Genomic DNA, 20,542 nt, shown 5'->3' on the forward strand with positions numbered 1-20,542 from the left:
TTGAACTACAAGAAATATTGAGTCTAAGCAAGGCAGTGCATATTCCCTGGCTCTCTTATATCAAAGATGAACTTTTGAAAATGGGCCTCGTGGATATGTGGCTTAATCCGGCAACAGCCTGCAGTGAGATCTCAGGGAATCTATTTACGGAGCACTATAGATCACGCTGCTCAAGTGTATGGCTGCATGATTCGCAGAATGGGTCCATGGTAAAATCATTCTTAGAGATAAAATCTGTCTACTCTTTTGAAGACTATCTGGATGTAATATTTCCCGTTATGGCCAGGAAGCTCTACATACAGTGGAGGTTTGGTTCCCTTCCTTTAGCGTGTCTTACCAGCAAATGGTCTCCGTCCAGGGCTTCCCAATGTCCAGGCTGTGGTATGAATAATGAGGACGAATGCCACATTTTATTTTTCTGCCCTCTTTATAGTAGAGCAAGGAAGAATTGGATTGTACCAATCTGTAGAAACTTAGGATTCAGGAAATGCTCAGATGCTTTAAGGATTCTCAAAACCGACACTGCAGGTCACATTGTGTTTGCTCTATCGAAGTATTTGCATGCTATTTGGATCAAAAGGAGTTTCATAATTTCAAATAGTGGCTAGTAGCTTTGGTTTACATAGATCATGAAATTGTAGTTATTGCTTCATTACTGTATTTTATATTGTATACATTATTTTATGTGTTCTTTTATGGCTGAAATATTGCCGAAATAAAGATTTATGATGACGATGATTGGGTTATCTATGTTGGAGGTTGCACAGATTTTAGTTTGATGGAAGAAATATGGGGGTACAGCAGCTATGCAAGGTGGTAAAGCTCTTCTTAAAAAATGGTTTATAAAAGAATGGTTTAATGAATAGTCATCAGTAACGCGCAGTTCTGACTCATGTTTCATTGTAGTAACCCCTGACGAAGGGCAGAACCTGCCCGAAAAACACTGGGACTGAAAATTCCACATTCGATTATGCGTAATTTTGCACCTCTATGTGTAAGAGTAAAGCCTGAGCAGGCACTCGTTGAACTTTAAAAAAGAAGACACAAAAAATATTTTGATGGAAATATGGATTACTTCAGATTACTCATGGAATAAAATGGATAAAAAGTGGACATTAATGTGTGAATTTGATTATATGGTTTGCATACCTTTGCTAAGCTGTGCATCTTAGGTTGGGATGTCTGACAAGGACCCAGCTGTTTAGCATTCTGGCTTTGCCATATATCTGAGAGACTCCAACCCTGTATCCATTGTTTCTGTGCCTTGGACTGATGTACCTGCGCAGTGCCAGGCAAGGGGAGATGTGATCGATCTAAGTTGGTATCTAGTACTGCATTAAAGTTGACACCCAACAATATGTAGTCCAGTTTGCCAGTATAAAGGACAGAAGGGGCAAGAAAACGTCCTGCTCCATATTGGGTGCATATTTGACGCCCCAATACAATTGGTGCTCCATCCAGCGCTCCTGCAAATCTATCCTATGTCTACGATTGCAAACGGGGTCAAACCAACAATAAAGTGTGCCTTCTCAAAAGAAGAGCAAGCATGAAGAATCAAACTTGCTTCTTTAGATAGCCCTCACTCACCAACCTAGTTGGTGACATGCTTCATCATCGGGCCCCACCAGGAAGGTCGAGTACCTCCCCGGTGTGCTCCGACGCCAGAATTACTGCGGAGCTGGTTGATGTTGTTTGATTTACTAGTGCAAGTGATTGTGAAGTGAGTTTAAAAGTGTCTGGGTTGTGTCCAAAAATAATTGTATTAGTCGGCCAACCAGGCACGGTTAAAAAATGGAGTGAGCAATATATGTGCTGGATAGATTCTTCAGCTATGTCTCACTGTGAGTGGTCAACATGTTTCTGCCTATATGTTGCAATTAGCTAGGCATTCTTCAGGACCAGTGTGAAGACCCCGGCGGTATGAGCGCGCTAAGGCTCACCCTAACCAGGAGGTCAGATGTGTTAAAAAAACAGGAAAAATTAGTTAAAACCTGCCGTTCCTGCGGGAACCTGGGAGTATGTAGTAACCCAGCAGTTACCTGAAAAGAAGAACACATACAAACAGACACACATAGATAAAAACGATTAATAAGTATGTAGTTACAAAACGTTTGTTGTTCCAAAATTGATCATGCACTGATGCTCTTCTCAACGTGCATTGCAACTATATCTCACAGGGCTATCGTACGGTATGGTGAGATATGTATGTGCACATAGTTTTTACAATATAGTTAGTGGTGGTGATAAAATCCACTCAATGTGATGGTACCTTGTTTTATAGCGCTACATCACCTGCACACCTACTGAAATTAAATGAAATGAAAAGTAAATTTATAAAAGCGCGATTGCTGCCCGGGGGCGTCCAAGCGCTAGGAACCAACAGAGAAGGCGTGACAGAGTAGCTAGGTAAATTTACCGAGGGAGGTTAAACAGAAATGTTTTTAGCTGTTTTCGGAATAAAGAAAGGTTGGGGTTAAGTGGTATGGGTGCGTCAGTGTCACACACACTAACGTGACTCTCAGGGACTCGCCAGGTGCAGTGTGGTGGGTAGCTGAAAGCATGGCGACAAAACAGAGGATAAAAGTCTTACATGTGGGGTGATCATTAATCCCACCAGGGGTCTCGGGAGGGGGGTGATGGCTAGTAGGCACACCCTATAGGAAAAGGGAGAGGAACGCGGTATGTCAATGAGATGGTCCCACCCTTAAGCAAGTTACTTATCTGTATAGTCGCGTGGTTGCAGGATTCTACTCACACCTGCAAAGCCAGGCACCCGCTCGGTACCTGCTCAAACCCTCGCAAACCGGACCCCGTCGATAGGATAGCCAGAATTCCAAAAGTTCTTTTAAAGGCTATGGGAGCCGAGCGGGAGCTCTCGGTAATCGTGTCAGCGTCCCAGGGGGGTAGGGGGCAGCATCAAGGTGCCTGCGTCATTCCGTATGCGGAATGCAATTGGCCATACAGGACAGTGGGATTGGGATCATGTGACCACCAGCGTCATGCGTAACACTAGAATGCTAACTTTCAATGCGCGTTATTCAATCTCTAAACAAAGTTTTATTGACAAGAGATTGGCTTTTTTGAACAAACGGCCTCACTGTTTAATGAGGAACCAAGATAGAGAAAGGGAGGAGGGGAATATTTATAGTAAAATAACGTGTATTTAAGTTTATAAAGGGAAAAATGAGGAATGGGAAAGATTCACAGAAAAAACATGCGTTCTTGCATGTTTGAGTGTACATAATGTATCTCGTTATTACAGTGCAAAATGTGGATATCTTATCAACACTCGTTTTGGTCACAGCGTGATTGCAATTGGGCAAAGGAAAACGGGATGTGTAGTTATTTAGTGTCCCTGTTGGTGCACGATGAACAGTGCGCATAAATGGTTGAACTACCAAAAGTTGCTTGAGAAAGTCAGTTAAACGAGGTATGCCGGAAAATGGAATCTATGAGTCCGTGGCGTATCATCAGTAGTCCGGATGGAAACCCCTATCTGGAGAGTCTCGTGCAATAGAAAGTATGTTTGTGCATAAGTGCTATCTTTTCTATCCAAGGGCATGTATAAGAGTCAACGGTGTTGTATCATTAACTTCTTAACACAGTGCTCCATGAGATATTGTCTTTTAGCCCAACTTTGTCTGTGCCCAGACGGTAGACCCACATCTGTTCTTTCTCAAACAGGGACTGCTGGATGTTTCTACCTGTATTCACCTGTTCAATGACAGTCCACTTCAGGTCATTCGTGATGTGATTTTGTTGTATGTAGTGTTCACTTAGTTTCGTCGTGGTCCTCCTACACCTGATGTTACTTCTATATGCGCACACCTGTTTAACCTTCCGTGTAGTCATCCCTACATAACGCAACCCACAAGGACACGTGATCAAATATATCACATTTGTGGAGTTGCAGTCAGTGTGGGTGCGTTGTGACCAGGTTTTACCCGGTTCGAGTTCAAGGGTTTTTGTGTGTGTTGTCAGATGACAGACGCTACAGTTAGCCCAGGGATAGTGGCCCACTAATCTAGGAAGGCCCCAGGCAGTAGTTACGCCCATGGGTTCTTGAATTCTCGGTCGTGTGTGTGAACCAGAGAATCTCAAAGGCTCCGGCCCTTTCTAAATGAGAATAGAGATTTCTCCCAAGCCCTGTTGCTTGTAAGTATCCTCCAGTGTTTATTTATCACTTCCTTAACTGTAGTGGATGCAGTACTGTATGTTGTGACACAGGTGAGGGGGATTTCTTTCTTTTCTTTTGGGTTGTCCTCCAGAAGGGCCTCCCTGGGTTGGTTCCGGGCTCTCTTGACGCTTTTGTTCAGAATTCTTTCAGGGTATCCTTGACTTTTCAGTCTGGAGGTAAGATCAGCTGATTGGTCCCGGAAATCAACCAATTTGCTACAATTGCTCCTGAGCCGTAGGTATTGCCCGTAAGGTAGATTTTCCCGAAGGGGCCTGGGGTGGAAGCTGGAGAATTCTAGTAGATTGTTCTTCGCAGTCAGTTTGTAGTGCGTCTTAGTAGTAAGGCCGCCCTCAGATTTCGAGATGACCACATCTAGAAAGACCACCTCCTGTTGGTTACAGGTGTAGGTGAATTTGAGATTTTGGACGAGGGTATTGATCCAAAGAAGAAAATTGGTTAGGACGTCTTCGGGTCCATTCCATATCATCAGAATGTCGTCAATATACCTCTTCCAAAGGGCTATGGACGAGGTATATGGGTTGTTGGCAGAAAGAATGAATCTGCGTTCAAAATCGTGGACGTACAAGCCAGCCACATTGGGGGCAAAAGTACTGCCCATCGAAGTTCCAGTTGTTTGGAGGAATAGGTTGCCTTTGTATTCAACGTAGTTCTGTTTAAGTGCCATCGTGGCACATCTCAAAATGAAATCCTTTGGAGTCTGGTATTCCCAAACTGTCTCATCCAGTGCCTCACCCAGGACCCTGATGGTATACTGGGGAATGCTGGTGTAAAGACTTTCTATATCAAGGGTCACCAGTATAGTTGAATTTTCGTCAATGGTCACTTCTTGTAGAAGTTGTCGAAGGCTCTTGGTATCTTTGAGGTACGTTGACATCTGCTGTATGAGTGGTTTCAGAAAAAAGTCCCAGAAACATGACAACGGCTCCAGAATGGAGCCGATCCCCGAAATGATCGGGCGTCCTGTTCTTATGTGTTTTGGGCAACGTGTAGAAGTAAGGTATGGCGCCCACTCCTTCAGTCAAGAAAGCTGCTTCATTTCTGGTGATGTGGCAGTTCTCTTCTGCTTCTTTGACCATGGTCTTAATTTCTGTTTTCAATTCCGGTGAGGGGTCTCTGGTAAGGGGGGTGTCATTTTTTCTGTCACCATGGAGACATTGGCATTCCAATTCGTAATCCCTGGTATTCTGAATTACCACCCCTCCATCCTTGTCTGCTGGTTTTATGGTAATGGCAGTGTTGGATTGTAATCCCTTGAGCGCTAGGAATTCTTTTTTGCTCAGATTCTTAAATGTATCGCCCTCTTCAAAAGTTTCAATTTCGTGAAAGACTGACTGTTCAAAAGCCGTAATTTCTGCAGGTACCCCGTGAGGGGGAGGGGTGAAAGATGATTTCAGTCTAAGCCCTGTGTTGACTGGGTTCTCAAGGCGTTCATTAACTTCTTTGCCCTCAAACTAAGCCTTCAATTTGAGCTTTCTAAAAAATTCCGATAGCTCACAATGCAGTTTAAATTTATCTAAATGTGCTGAGGGTACGAAACCCAAGCCCTTTTCAAGGACCTGTTTCTCGACAGGGGACAGGGTTACGTCTGAGAGATTAGTTATTAGACTCTCCTGGCGCTCGTGCTCGCCTGTTGGTCCTGGGATTTGCTGCGTGTGTGATTGCCCACTGGGTCCTCTTGTTCCCACCACACTTGGTTCTGCCCTCTCCTCTCCTGCTAACGGGACACCTGCCCGGAGCCAGATCGCAGCACCCCAAGCAATGGCGGAATAAGAGATATGAAATAACTGCTCTCTCCACTTTCTACGCAACTTCTGGGCCTCATGAGTGGTGAGGTGGGTCTCCTGCGTGAATTTTATGTGGGCACAATGTCTGTTTAGGTGTACCAAAAGGCTGAATCTCTTGTACATAGAACCCAATCCACGCACATTTCAGGTTATGATGTTGTAGGCATTCAATATTGTAGCCATCTTTTAAGAACCAAGGGCTTCCCCCCTTCTTCATTAGCCATCCCTGCACCTCATGTCGCAGTCCCCTCCCAAATGGTGACATAGGTGACAGTGTCAAACAGTAAACTCCCAATCCTGAATACTTGGTCCAGCAATTAGTCGGCACTAGACCAAACATAACCAGCTATAACATGTCATCCATTGAAAAATAATAACCTTCGCAAAAGGGGCGTGCTTTTCCGTACATCCGGGGTAGTTTGAGATTAGGTGGTGAAGTCTTATCCACCATGAGAGGTCGTCTGGACCGGAGCCCCAGCTTCGTGGATCAAGGAAACACAGTAAACTTAATGACATCCACTACATTTGAGACAAGGGCAATGCATTACCAAGGATCACGGACATAAGCAAGCCAAATAATTTACAATTAAGGCACATGCTATTCAAATGACAAGAGAATTCACAGTCTACAAACTGCCGGAGGGGACAGTCCTAGACCTCAATGCTATAGGCAGTGCCTGAAAAGAAAGGCGCTTTACTCGCGCCCTTCATCCCAGCAAGTCATGTGCCATCTGTGGGGTGATCAAGGGGAACAACACCATACTGCCAGCAGAGTCTGAGTCGGAGGTATTGCCCTGTGGCAAGCTGGAGCTGACGGGTTTCAGGAGGTTGCTGAGCAAATTGCTGTCTGCTGCCCCTCATGGGCCTGCTGTGAGGAGGGAGCCCCCTTCAAGCTAACACGATTGGGGGCACCCTCCTCATGGGCCTGTTGTGAGGAGGGAGCCACCTTCGAGCTAACACGATTGGGAGCACCCTGTCGTCTTCTGCACGGTGCACGCTCAGTCTTAGGCAGCGCACATCGAGGTGGTCACTGTCTTTGTGAATCCGGGAAGTGGTGCTCCAGCCAGACCCAAGCATTTTCCAGTGCATCAAAAAAAGAAGTGCGCTGTTCATGGATCACCTCGAGATAAGGCATACTGAAGGCAAACCGATCCCAGCTGCTTTTGGACCTGAACAATGGGCACCTGCACTGGACAGCTATTGTGTAGTTTGGGAACAAGGAAATCTTGACATTCTCCATAAGGATGGGCACCCTTTCATGCAACAGCGCGTCCCAGTCTTTAAAGTTGAGGATTTTGGCCAACATGGGCCGCTATGGTGCGCCTGGTATGGGCCTTTTAGTGGGGACCCAGTGCGCCCTCTCCACTGTGAACAACTCAGACAGCATGGACAGGACCACCGTAGTCCAGAACCAGTCCTCTATAACTTGGGTGGTACACCCACAATAAGTAATGTTTTTTCGAGCTCTCCAATCCACATTATCCACGCGGTCCTGGAGCTGTTCCATTTGCTGAGGCAGGTGGGTGAGCTGTGATAAGTGGCACGCTTTACATGGTGATAGTGTGGAGAGGGTCAGTTCAGTCGTTTAGACTCTGTTGGACAACTTGCACTGGTCATCCCTGAGAATGCGAATATCCGCTGTGATGGCTCCTAGGCATGGCTTTATCGTCGCACATGAATCGCTGATTTCCTTAAGAATGACCTACAGTTTGTCCATTTGAGATGTCAATTATGGTGGGGGGTCGACAACGTTCTAAGGTGTCCGCATTATAGAGCTCTCTGAAGTAGTAGACTGGGAGCGAGAATGTGGAGACTGTTTATTCGCTTTGTTCCTAGTGCAACCTCCGGCAGCCATCTGTAGTATCTGGGCGATCAAGGCTCCCATCCATAAATGACAGGTTTGTAACAGCCTCCGCGGTCCTGCACCGTGCACTGGTACATGCCTGTGCCAGTTTCATAGTTGAAGCAGCCAGAATTGCAAGGGCCTTCGACTGAGCCACACTGCCTGAATCAGCCCTGCAGAATTGCCCCAACACACAAATCACAAGTTCTGTCAGCAGCAGGGGCCCCTAGCCACCAGGAGCACAACACACTGTCCTGTTATAAACCTCGATGATGACATGGCAAAGCCACTTCACAGTAGCAGAAAAGGGAGCCAAGAAACTGGCAATGGGCCTCGCCAGGCCTCACAGCATCTAAGCAGCCAGCGTACGTCACCTATAGCCCCAGCAGATGCCGCACCTAAGCTTCACCAATATGTTACCAGCCCCTGGACCAGTGGAAGGTCAGAGTCCTCTGTCAGACTAAAGGGCAATTCGCATTCACAGGTCGATAGACACCACTCCGATTTAGGCTCCAAACTGCATTCCAAGGGGAGGAGGGTGTTAAGTAAAGACCGCTTAGTGGATACAGTAAGGTATTTATTGAAAGAAGCTTGCGAGTACAGAGAGTAAACCGATCAGTCTCACGTCCAGGCAATAACTGCTTAACAACCTCTTGCTCGCTCCACGTTCCATGTTCTATGGAACGTGAAGTAGCACGAGGCAACATACAGTGTAGTACATTACATAAAGCCTAACATAACACATCCCCTTTTCTTGAAAACAAAAATAAAAGCATACTGAATAAGTAAGAAAAGAGAGAAAGAGGATAGAAAAGAGAAAAAGGAAAAAAATAGGAAACAAGGAGGAAAAAAAAACAGAAAACATATTACAACAAGCTTGTGGCAGTTACAGTTACAAAGGAAAATTTTCAGAAATGTAATCCTTTAACCAAACCGGAGGTCTTCTCTCCCGCTTATAATGAGTGGCCTCAGAAGAGGGCATAACACCCTCACCGCATTGATCAGAAGTACTAGAGGATTGTACTAAAGTACTGGGAGCATCACTGAGAACCGTAGTGGAAGAATCTACATTTGTAGATTCATCCGTGTTAACATTGATGTTGTCGCCAGCACAATCCTTGTCAACACAATCCTCTAGATCCAACAACGCAGGAACCATATTTGTGACAGATGAAGGTGCAGAACATTTAGCAACTCTTAAGATTCCACACTTTCCTATCTGAAAGACAAACAGCATTATTCATGATTTCAATGACTTGCAATGGTTCAAAAACTTGCTAACTTCTTTAGGGATTTTGCCAGGTTTTTTAACTCTGACCCACTGCCCAATCATTATGTCAGAATCTTTAGTATTGTGTTTGGAATCGTACCAATCCTTCCTTTTAGCTTGAAGAGCGACAGCTTTTTCTCTGACGTCCTCTTCAGACCAATGCACAATGTTATGTTTGAATAACCAACCAGGAGCAAATTTAGTAGTGGGATTCCTGCCACGCATCAAAATAAAAGGCGGATAACCAGTGGCATCACAAATTGACACTCTATAGGCCCAAACCATTTTTTTGACTTGTGTTTCCCAATCACCTTGTTTGGCAGCCATTTGGATTGTGTTTTTAATAACTGTTGAAACGCTTAACCACCCCATTGCTGCTAGGGTTATAAAGAGCTGTGGTTTTGTGTTTTATGCAAAGTTTGTCAAAGTATTCCTTAGCCCTGTTTGATGTGACTTGAACACCATTATCACTCAAGGACAGAAGGAATACCTTCTAATAGAAAAGATTTGTCAATAAATTTCAGAACAGAGTCAGTATCAGCCCTGAAACTATTTTGCCAATGGGCCATCTAGAAAATAAATCCATTAAGACCAGAATGAACTTTTGTTCACTGCCAATAGGACCCATGATGTCAATAGCCGTATGTTCCCATGGAGAACTGGGTCTTGACATAATACCTAAAGGGGTTTACACAAAACAAGAGACTTATCAGCAAACTTACATACATCACAGTTGCGAACGAACAAGTCAATTTCGGCATCCATGTTTGGCCATCAGAATGAAGCTTTAACAGTTTGTTTAGAGCGAACAACACCAAAATGGCCCTCGTGGCATAAAGCAATAATAGGACCAGGTCGTCGCCAATTTTGTTAAGTAAAGACCGCTTAGTTGATTCAGTAAGGTATTTATTGAAAGAAGCTTGCGAGTACAGAGAGTAAACCGATCAGTCTCACGTCCAGGCAATAACTGCTTAACAACCTCTTGCTCGTTCCACGTTCCATGTTCTATGGAACGTGAAGCAGCACGAGGCAACATACAGTGTAGTACATTACATAAAGCCTAACATAACAGAGGGGCTCTCTGTGGCAGTGGGCCGACGGTATCATCGTTTTGGGACCCCTGGTGCGATGGGGTTGAGTAGAGCCCCCCAGGTGGGACTAAAGGCTGTCAGCAGATGCAGCTCAGTCTTGTGGGTCGCATCCATCCTACGCAAAGGTGAGGTCAGTCTTGTCCTGCCTGCCCCACTTCTCATCTCAGTCTGCAGTGCAGTAGCCGGGTATTTGATTTGCTCCCAGTGCTGTCTGAGATTAAACAGTTCCAGGGGGGCCTGTGAACAACGTGGCCGGCCCCTCCGCTCCGTCCAAGGTCCGGGGCCTTACCCGGGTCTGGCTGCCATTGTGGGATCGGCGTGCGATACAGTATTTCAGGGAGATAGTGGGGGGCCTGGCACCAACACGCCAAATTTAATGAAGTTATCATGCCCCCTCGCCAATGGGAAAACACAAACTCCCCCAGGCTGATCTCAGTGGTGCGGTCGGGTGCAGTGTCTTGGGCTGTTGCCATGTTACACCAGGGCGGACCCACACTCTCAGGCTTGTCTGAGCAGCTCCTCACCTTCACACATAGGGCAAAACCCAACGGTCGGGTTCTGGGGTTGCGGACAGTGCTATGTGGGGAGTTGTTGTCCCAGGGGGACTCATGGACAGTGGGGCTGGCCCATCGACTCCGCCTGAGGTTCAGGGCCTCACATGGGTCTGGCCGCCGTCTTCAGCCCAGTGTGCAGGCGAGACGATTTTGCCTTGTTCAGCTGCTGCAGTGTCACAAATCGCCAAGCCGGGTCCGCCAGCCTGTCTGGACCTTCCAGAGCAGCGGCACTGCATCCCGATGCTGCGCTCAGTGGGTCTTTCATCGCGTTACAGAGCCTGGGTGCCATCCAGGTTAAGCAGCTGCCATTTTAGGAGGTTAGCCACTCCCCTCCCCTCAGGGTGTGCATCTGATTCACCCGGACTAGGACTGTGATTCCTGCTTGACAGGGCGCATACCTCTGCCAACCGGAAACCCAATTTCTAACAGGTGGTATATGACATCCCAGTCTGAATTACGTAGAGTGAGGTTTTGAGACAATGGTCGTTATTGGTAGAGGAGCTATCAAGGTCGAATTGAAAACTGTCTGCCCATTGATGGATCTTGATGTTTTTGTTGGTGGGTAGGAGTGAGGCAGTTACATGTAGAGTTTGAAGATAATGGGGGAATTGACGGAGTTCAGGAGTCTTTAAAGGCAACGGGGAGATTTGGGAATCTTGTGGTTCCTGTACAAGCTGAAGGCAACTAGCGATGATGGAGGTGAGCCCATTCCATTCAACAAACTTTATTTCGGTCATTGGAGGCCATAAAAAGTAGAAAATACAAGTACATGTATAGCTAAATTAGAGCATATTTAAAAATGTAATCGACAAGTTATAAAAAATAGCCGCAATGCATTTTAGTTTATCCTGTATCATTACAACAGTTAAGAATAAGAAAGATTAAAACCAGATAAAAGATATAAAAATGTTAAAAAGCTAAAAAAGATAAAGTACAGGAAGAAATATTTATGGTTTATGGTTGGTGAGGGGAGTTTAGCATGACCCTACACCTATGCCACATAGAATTAAGGAATCGGGACATGGCAAAAACTATGGGGGGGTGTATCAGATCTTAGAATTCTATACACCTCCAAACACTGCCTGCAGCCCAAATTTCTGCAAAGTGGTTCGAGCCAACACCGCCTGGCAGATTTGTAGCCAGGGCAAAAAAAAAGAACCACTAAAGTACTGTGTCAGAGAAGAGGGTGCATGTTTTGATGGTATGGATCAATGCTTGGTGGTCAACTGTCTTGAAGGCAGCAATATGGTGTAGCAGGATCTGGAGGCAGAGGTTGTTACTGTTATTGGCAGAGGTTGTTACTGTTATTGACGAGGAACAGTCTGTCCTGCAGCAGTGGTCTGAAATTGATATGGTACTCCTGTAGATAGCTGCTCTTGCTAATCTACTACTGTAGGTGGGTAGAGACAGCTTTTCAGCTTTTAAAATTTTTTTCTAAGAAGGGTAGGTAGGTCATGGGGCAGAATCTGGCAAGATCCTGTGGGCCAAGAGTCTCAAGTGGAATGTGTGTTATTTTTTGTACTGTCTTGAGGTTATCCAAGAATGTTCCTTGGCTGAAGGATGCATTGTCAGTGTTGACAAGCATGAGGGCATGTCCTCAAAGAGATTTTTCACTGGATAAAGGTATAATGTCATCCTAACCCTTACGGTACGCATGGCGGAATGGTTCCGTCATGCGTCACGGTGCTCGTGTGCGCATGACGGAACCATTCGGTCATGCGCACACGAGCACTAAATCCTTCTGCTGAGGAATTTCCTTTTTTTGCCTCAGGAGGTAGGGAAGAGCTTCCCCAACAGCATTTTATTTCTCAATGTAATGACGATCGCGCGCATGGCACACTGATGTCATTACACTGAAACAAGCCGATTGCCCAGTTTCACTTTCCCTAGTGGATCCCTGCTTGGGGATGCCTCAGGAGGGCGATCCCCAAGCAGGGATCCACCCACTAGGCACCACGGAGAGGGGAGTGGCCCCTTGGGCAAGGGCTTTTACTCCCCCCCCCCCCCCCCAGGTTTTTGCATTCAGTGAGGCTTTCTACCCCATCCTGGGGGGCAGATGGGGACAAGAGCCCTAGTCTGCCTCCAAGGTGGGGCAGAAAGCACACTAGGCAGCAGGGATTTATTTTGTGTCTGTATATAGGGGTGGGGACTGCCCAAAATGGGCATGCTAATGCCCCCCGGCCCAAAACAACCTCCACAAACTTCAGTTATTACCCCCGATCTGCCCACCGGGGAAGGGGGACGGGGGTCGCTAGAAAGCCCAATAGACTCCAGGGATTTCTTTTTTTTAACAAAAGAGGGGTGGGGGCTGCAAGATCATGTCCCCACCCAAATGTATTTGGAAACAGTGTTTCTGCTCCCCTGGGGGCAAATGGAGGCAATAGCCCCTGATCTGCCTCCAAGTGGGGGCAGAAAGCCCACTAGGCAGCCAAGGACTATTTTTTCGTAATTGAGGGCATGCTAATGCCCCCACCACATTTGTCACAGTCATTCTACCCCCCCCCCCCCCCCACTCCCCGAGAGGCAGATGGGGGCAAAAGCTGCTTATCTGTTCCCCCGGGGCCAGAAAGCCCACTATGCAACAGGGATTATTTTAAAAAACAATTACATGTAGGGGTGTGGGGCTGCCCAAAATGGGCATGGCAGTGCCCCCACTCCCCCCCAAACTAACTGGACAGTCTTTCTGTGGTGGGGGCTTCCTAGAATGGGCATGACAATGCACCCACTCCCTAAAAAATTGCCACAGTCTTTATGCCCCTCCCCTCCCAGGAGGCAAATTGGGGCAATAGCCCCTGATCTGCCCCCAGGGAGTCAGAGGGGGGGGCAGAAAGCCCACAAGGCCCCAGGGATTAGGTTTCTTTTATACATAGGGGTGAGGGTTGCCCAAAATGGACATGCCAGTGTCCCCCAAACACTAATTGGACCAGACGGGGGTCCTTACCCCCGATCTGCTCTACAGGGGGGCAAAAAGCCCACTAGACACCAGGGATATGTGTATGTGCATGTTAGAGAGCAGCCCCATAGACAAGGGTCGCTCGCCTTTTTTTCTAGGAACACATTATGGCTGTTTCTGCCCCCAAGTTCAGATTCATCTGGTCCCCAAGGGGGTCTGAAAACCACTAGATACTAGGGAAAGTTTGTGTGTGTAAGAACTGGAGTTCTGCAGACGGTCTGTGTGTACTGGCGTTTGGCTGGCTGTGTGTGGACTCGCACATGTGCTTGGTGGTGGTGTGTGTAGAGTGGCGCTCGCTTGGTAGTGTGCATGAACTGGTGCTTTGCTCGTGGTGTGTGTGGACTGGTGCTTGGCTGACTGTGTGCATGAATTGTGCTTTGCAGGCCATGTGTGTGGATGGTGCTTGGCTGGCGGTGTGCGTGGATGGCACTTGGCTGGTGGTGTGCGCAGCAGCGGCTCCTCCGCTATGGCAGAGGGGCGTTGCCCCCCAAAAACGTCAGGAAAGGAAAAAAAAAACATTGATATACACTTGTTTTATTTTATTTTTCTTGCCCAGTCTTAGGGGCGGGGCCAGAAGGGGTGACTGAGGGGAGTGGTAGATGCACTCCCTCACTGCGCATGATAGTTGGCCGGCTGTCTCAGGTCGGCCAAATCATCATGCACAGTGAAAGCTCTCTCCAACCCAGCAATGCAGCTCGGTTGGAGAGAGCAGGCACAGACTCACAGTGGGTCCTGGAGAGCCAATCGAGGGCATTCAAGCCAATCCTAAAGCTACAATCATGCATGAGAGCAGCTTCAGGATTGGCCGCAGGGCATTCTGGAAGCCTGTGCCACCTGGAGGAGAAGAGCGCAACGCGACTGGCTGCAGGTACGTTTTTGTTTTAAACGTATTTTTTCTGACACCTATGCCTGCCCCACCTCCGCTTGCCAGGCACGCCCAGCACCTCAGCTGCACCTGGGTGCGTAGGGACTGGCGGTGTGGCTTGTGTGGATCCCCCAGTGTTTATTTACTCAGAATCCCCGGCAAACCTCAAATTTAGCTAAAAAAATAAATCACATTTTCCTGACATTTCTGTGTAGGATCATCGCACCTTTACACATTTCCCATAACCCAGCGTTCCCCTCGACCTATTGGTCAAAATGATACCGCTCTTCTGTGGGCACCAAAAGCAGAGTCAGCCTAAAAATGCATAAACAAACTGCCCTTTTAAACCCACTTTGCTACCCCCTCAATCTTTACAGGTTTTTGGCTCTTCCCTCTCACAGGCACTTAGTCCACCCACACAAGTGAGGTATAATTTTTATCAGGAGAACACGGGGAGTAATGAGTGATAGGAGATTTGTGCTGTTGATGAGATCCCACAACTTTCTCACACAATGATGTGAGGAAAATGTGACTTTTTTAGCTAAATGTGAGGTTTGCAGGGGATTCTGGATAAGAAAATGTAGGGGGGTCCACACAAGCCAGGCTTCCCTGGACTCCCTCAGATGTCTGATTTTCAGAAATGTCTGGGTTTGGTAGGTTTCCCTAGATGGCCAACGAGCCTGGGACCAAAAATGCAGGTGACTCCCTCGCAAACCCAGATAGTTTTTCGATTGATAATTTTGAAGTCTCCACAATACGTTCTGGGGCGTTTCCCATTGCAGGCACCAGGCTTACATACACAAGTGAGTGTACCATTTTTATAGGGAGACTTGGGGAAATGTTGAGTGGGTGGAAGTTTCTCGCTCCCCACAGATTCCACAACTTTCCATCACAGAAATGTGAGGAAAATGTGTTTTTTTTTTTTACAACGTTTGAGATTTGCAAGGGATTCTGGGTAACAGAACCTGGTGAGAGCCATACAAGTCACCCCATCCTGGATTTCCCTGGGTGCCTAGTGTTTAAAAATGTACAGGTTTGCTAGGTTTCCCTAGGTGCCGGCTGAGCTAGGGACCAAAATCCAGCTACGCACATTGCGAAAAGAGGGTCAGTTTTCACTGTAAAAATATGATGGGTCCACGTTGCATTTTGGGCCGTTTCCTGTTGTGGGCAAAAGGCCTGCCTACACAAGTGAAGCAACATTTTTATCGGGAGACTTAGAGGAACAAGGAATTGTAGAACAAGTGTTATTACCACTTGAGTTTCTATGCATTTCTGTCTTCCAAATGTAAGACAGTGTGTAAAAAAGAAGTCAATTTGAATAATTTCCTCAAATTCACATGCTACTATGGGTACCCACAATTTCGGAGATGTGCAAATAACCACTGCTTCTAAACTATATTTTTTTTCTCATTTAGGAAATACATAGGTTTCCATGATACCTATTTTTCACTCTGTATATTTGACCAAATGAATTGCTATATACATGGTACGCAATGAAAAACCATTGCAAGGCGCAGCTCAGTTATTGGCTCTGGGTAACTCGTGTTTTTGCTGAATCTACAACTCCTATATATCCCTGAAACAAGAAGGGTCCAGCAGACTTAATAGTATATTGCTTTTAAAAACCTGACATACTTACAAAAAGTTACAGGTGAAAACGCTGGCACAGTTGGTTGTTTCATCTCAATGTCAATATTTGCTTTATTTCAACTGTTAGTTTCTATAGGAAAACCTTGAAGGATCTACACACAACCTCTTGCTGAATTCAGACATGTGTCTACATTTTGGAAATGAATAGTTTTCCAGGATCCATTATTGCTTTCACACCAATTTCTGCCACTAACTGGAAGGAGGTTGAAAGTACAATAAAAAAGAAAAACTAGTCTTTGTCCCTGTAAAATGCCAAAACTTTGTAGAAAATGTTGGTTTTCTGACAACGTCTGCCTTTTCCTGAAAGCTATGAAGATGGTGATTTTAACACCACAAACCCTTTGTTGATACCATTTGCATGGGAAAAAATTACAATTTCTTCTGCAGCACTCCCCTCCTCCCCCCCCCAACTAAATTTAGCTGTATTTTGGCTAATTTATCGGTCCCGTCCATGGGAATCCAGAAATCCTGGATACCTTTGGAATCCTAAGGATGTTGGAAGAAAAGGACGCAAATTTGGCGTGAATAACTTATGTGGACAAAAAGTTGCAGGGTCTAAACACCAACAATCCGAAATAGCCAAAAAAAGGCTTAGCATTGGGGGGGGGGGGGGGAAGGCCTAGCAGCAAAGGGGAAAGGGGTTAATAGGAGGTAGCCTTTAGTGGGTTCAAGATGTTGGAGTTCTTAATGTGTGATGGGAGGTTTAAGATGGACCACTGAGCAGTGAGCGACTGAAGGTACTATGGATGATTGCTTTATACTATCGATGTGGGATCTGATTGTTGATGTTTTGGTTGAACAAGTGAGTAACCCAGAGCCAATAACCGAGCTGCGCCTTGCAATGGTTTTTCCATTGCTTACCAGGTATATAGCAATTCATTTGGACAAATATAAAGAGTGAAACATAGATATCAAGGAAACCTATGCATTTCCTAAATAACATACCCTCCAGACTATCAACTGATTAGACTTGACAGGAACAATAAGAGAGGCGGTGGCCTAGCAATTGCTTTCAGGGCCCACTCTAAGATCAGTATCCTGGAAACCTTTCTCATGGAATGGGGAGAAATCTGTATTTTCAGATTAGAGAACTCCACCAAGGGAACCAGGAGCGGCGCCTTAGTCTATCGACCACCCAGCATTAAAACCAACTTCACCAACAATTTGATGGAGACCATTGTACCTCATGTTTTAGCGGCCGATAACTTTCTTTTAATCAGTGATTTTAATTTTCATGCTGAACTCTTAACGGACACAAACGCCTGTCTATTGATCTCTAGTCTCAATACCCTATTGATCACTAGTCTCAATACCCTGGGTCCAGGTCAATTGGTAACAGGGCCCACCCATTCAGCTGGTCATACTCTTGACTCTTCACCAACACCCCTCATATCAAAGTGGAGCCCCCTATCCCAGTTCTCTGGTCAGACCATCATTTATTTAAATTCTCATTACAGTGCGTCCCCACCCACAGTAATGTCCGCGGAGAACAGAAATGGAGCAGACCCTGGAAGAAAGTTAGCTTAGCTACCTTTTCTTTCCACTTCAGTTCCCCGTCCTCTAACACCACCAACACCTTAAATCTTGCAGTTGAAACCTAGGAGTAGGCAATCACCCAGGCCCTCAAGACTATTGCCCCCCTGACAAAAGCCAAACACAAGTACAAAATGTTTCCTTGGGTCACTGAAGCCTTACAATCTGACAAACTGGCGAGTAGAAAGGCCGAACGGAAAAGGAGGTTTTCGAAAAGCACAGAGGATAAGCAGGCATACAAATCTATACACAGACACTACCTAGACAATAATAAAACAGCCAACAAAATAAATCACTTTTGTGACTGAATAAATAAGGCCGCCAATTCACACAAAGAACTTCATAAAATAATAAAATAATTGACTAGCCCTGATTCATGCAAGTCTGAAAACCCTGCTTCTCAGGATTGGGTAGACACACTGTCCTCCTTCTTCGAGGAAAAGATCAACACTATCCACAGCTCCTTTCCTAAACAGATATGTGAACATCATGACCACCGGTCCGATCAGATACCCACCTCAATTTCTCTAAATGAATTCACTATATTCACACAAGAGGATGTTAGGACGGCCCTCTCCAAGGTCAAATCAGGCTCTCCAACTGACCCAGTCTCACCCCACATTTTGTTCATTATCAGATCAGCTCTTTTGGAAAGCCTTCCTGACCTTTTCAATCTATCCCTTACTCACGAAACAGTTCCCACAAAATGGAAAGCACCTATGGTCAAGCCCATCTTAAAAAAACCTACCTCAGACCCTAAGGAACCCAATAACTATCGGCCTATTTCTCTCCTCCCTTTCTTTGGGAAAGTCCTTGAGTCTCTAATTAATAAGCAACTCTCAACCTTTAGAGAGAGCAACAAATTGTTGGACCCCTGCCAATCAGGTTTCCGGGCAGCTCACAGCACGGAAACCTCGCTTATAGAGGTAGTCGATAACATCAGAGTCACCTTGGACACTGGACAGTCAGCCGTGTTGGTCCTGCTTGATCTGTCGGACGCTTTTGACACCATCTCCCACAGGACTCTAGCGAATCGACTGTGGGTGGTGGAAGCCAGAGGAACCGCCTTAAACCTGCTCAGAAGTTACTTAACTGACCGTTCATCAACGGTTCATATTGGTACCTTCGTCCATCGCAGCCAACTAATTGATAAAGGCGTCCCCCTGGGTTCCATCCTAAGTCCTACGTTCTTCAATTTATATGTGGCTCCCCTAGCCGGAGTGATTAGATCCCATGGTTTAGATACCGTGTCATACGCAGACACGCAACTTCTGATCACCCTCGGCCCAGATTTAACAATCACCAAACTCCGATTCATAAAATGCATGACTGACATTAATGTCTGGATGCTAACAAATCATTTGCAATCCATTGCTAGCAAGACGGAGATCGTCTTTTTTTGGGAAAGCCCAGGCTCTATGGTCTAGTGACTGCTGGCCTCTCAATCTTGGCCCCTGTTCCTTTCCCAAACTGGTGGTCCGTAACCTTGGAGTGCAGATCGACAGCAACCTGTCCATGAAAGACCATGATAATCATGTGACGGGCATCTGCTATTGTCGAATGCGTAGTCTTCGGAAGATCTTTCAAAGGATCCCAGTTGCACCCAGGATGCCGCTGGTCCAAGGCCTAATTATCAGTCAACTCGACTATGGGAACCCCCTGATGGCTTCCATTAATAAAGTTCTCCTCACCAAACTGCAAGTGTTACAGAACTCAGCCGCCAGACTGGTATTAAACCTACCTTCACTGTCTCCGTCATCTCAAAGTCTGAGAGCTCTCCACTGGCTCCCCATTAGGAACCGTATTCATTTTAAGATCAACTGTCTTGTCCACAAATCCATTCATGGGAACGGGCCATGCTATCTTGCCAAAAAGCGTATCTGGTTATCTGGTACCAACCCACTAGAACCCTTAGGTCCTCAACCAAACACCTCCTTACCCCCTTTAAGATTCGCACCGCAAGGAATGGCGGAAGATCATTTTCTTAGCTTGCCCCCACTCAGTGGAATTCACTCCCATCACACCTATGTATGGAAATCGACCATAGACCATTTCGGAGAAATCTAAAAAACTGGCTGTTCTGATCCCCTTTCTTCATGCCAGCGTTCTCTCTCCTTCCATCTCCAGGGTTTTTCTTGGCTTGCTCTGAGACCCAAGGTTGATATGTGCACTTAATAAATTCCCATGACTATGACTAAAGGCACTGCATTTGTCAACTGATGGTGAGATGTAAGGGTCTCTATGGATGGAATTATTGACAGCTTTGACAAATGCTTGGTATGTCAACTTTGCATCAGCCCTACTCCCCTTTAAGGGGCACTGGCCTTACTGCAATCATCACAGCTTCCTTACTGATACATTGGCGAATACATCCTCCTGCTGCCAAATGTACACAATATTCCATAAGTAAAAGGTATGTGCCCATACAGATCACTCGGAGGTAGGAACAGTTGTTAAGAATTATTGCAGGAAATGCACTGGTGTAATTTCATTGTCAGGAAGAGGAGATCAAAGGTTGCACATTCCAATTGTGCACCACCCCTGTCTAAATTATGGCCGTGGGTTTCTGCTATAGCGTAGTTTATGGCCGGTTGCAGCCAAGGTCATAGTTCGCTTGGTTAAGATATGTGGGTTGTGAGGAACCAGGGATGGAGACGGTGCAGCAATTCTGGCTCGCTGGTCTGCCAATCACCAAGATTCTGTAAGCTTAAAATGTTAAGAACTATACACATAAGACGTGACTCCCATCATGCTCTGCTTCCAAAAAATGTCTCCTTGCAGTGAGCCTGGACTTTGACATC

The 20,542-nt window shown here is 46.1% G+C and overlaps 1 protein-coding gene across 1 annotated transcript in view; it reads right to left on the minus strand.

Moving 5' to 3' along the window:
* The window catches only part of MYO15B (myosin XVB), a 1,465,505-nt gene that overhangs the window by 1,066,435 nt on the left and 378,528 nt on the right, over positions 1-20,542 (minus strand). The gene's annotated exons all lie outside the window — the stretch shown is intronic.

Source organism: Triturus cristatus, chromosome 7 (genome assembly GCF_964204655.1).
Source record: "Triturus cristatus chromosome 7, aTriCri1.1, whole genome shotgun sequence".
Classification (NCBI taxonomy): Eukaryota; Metazoa; Chordata; class Amphibia; order Caudata; family Salamandridae; genus Triturus; species Triturus cristatus.